We start from the raw sequence: 1,502 nt of genomic DNA, 5'->3' as shown, positions 1-1,502 counted from the left end.
GAGAGCTTGCTGAACGACGGCTTTGCCATCGTCCTGTACACGATATTCAGCCGACTGGTGGTACACGAAGAGACCCTGTCCGTCTTGGAGACGGTGGAGTCCGCCGTCATCCTCTGTCTGGGCGGGCCGGCCATAGGGCTAGTGGTAGGGGCGTTGACCAGCTACATCTTAGGCGTGCTTTTGAACGACCCAGCGTCGGAAATCACGAGTGAGTGCGTGGAGGTTACGTTTGGGACGGTATTACCCGGTGAATGTGGACTGTGTGGCCCCATCGGGCATGGGAGGCCGCCTGGCAGGATCTCATGGGGGCCGCAGACTGACAGAAGGTTTCACCGCATACCACACTCTCACCCATTTTTTCCCATCGTCCCGGTCTCTTCTGCCAGTGACCATCCTCTGCGGCTACGGTGCCTACCTCCTTGCCGAGCTCGCCGAAGCCTCGGGTGTCCTCTCCATGGTGGTGGCCGGTCTCTACCTCTCCTTCCACGGTTTAGGCCGTATCTCCGCCCGCGTCACCGGTTCGCTCAAGTCCTTCTGGGCTATGGCGGCATTCATCAGCGAGACCATTATTTTCTTTGTCAGCGGCTTGATCATGGCGGAGAAAGCCCTGATTTCCGAGACGGTACAGGGCCGCGACTGGGGCTACCTCTTCCTTCTCTACCTGATCGTAAACGCCACCCGCTTCGTCGGGGTTTTCCTCTTCTTCCCCACCTTAGCCCGTGGTCCCTACGGTATCAATTGGCGCCAAGCCGTTCTGCTCTCGTGGGGAGGATTGCGGGGTGCAGTCTCCTTAACTTTGGCCTTGGTCGTGAGTCAGGAAGAGGGAATTCCGGAGGAAACCCGCGCACTCATCCTCTTCTTCACGGCTGGCATTGTCCTTCTGACCATATTGATCAACGGTTCTACTTGCAAGCTCGTGCTTCAGAAGCTCAAGCTGAACAATCCTACCCGGGTGGAGCAGGAACTTTACATTCGCGCTATGAACCTGATCGAAAACGAGCTGGAGGTGTCGTTGCTGAAGCTCAAAAACGATAAGTACCTGGGAAATGCGGATTGGAACGTGGTTTATCGTTATCTGCCCGTGTTCTCGCCGCAAATCTATTGGCACCGTGTAAGGGAAGGGCACATTTGTCTGGACGAGGCAGAGATTGCCTTAGTGGGCCGGTACGTGCGGGAAGAGGAGGAGGAAAAAGAAGGAGGGGAGGAAGGCGGGTGGAAGGAAGGACGGAAACGAAGCCACAGTTTGATGGGGCCCACTATGGTGGGGTCGGGCCCCGGGAAGCTCTTGGGCCCCCTCTTCTCCTGCTGTGGAGGGAGTCGGGAGGGCGGAGGAGGGGGAGGAAGCAAGTACGAGGAGCTACCCCCCCGCTTGCGTCATCGCTGGCGGGAGTACACGACCCGTTTCAACGGAAAATTAAAATCTGGGATCGACGGAGAGAGATTGAGCGGGATTCGGAAGCAAGTGTGGGAGAGCTTAGCATTGGCCCGTGGCGTGTTTCCTC

Source organism: Nannochloropsis gaditana (genome assembly GCF_000240725.1).
Source record: "Nannochloropsis gaditana CCMP526 unplaced genomic scaffold scaffold343, whole genome shotgun sequence".
Lineage (NCBI taxonomy): Eukaryota > Eustigmatophyceae > Eustigmatales > Monodopsidaceae > Microchloropsis > Microchloropsis gaditana.
Note: the sequence above shows the minus strand (reverse complement) of the source record.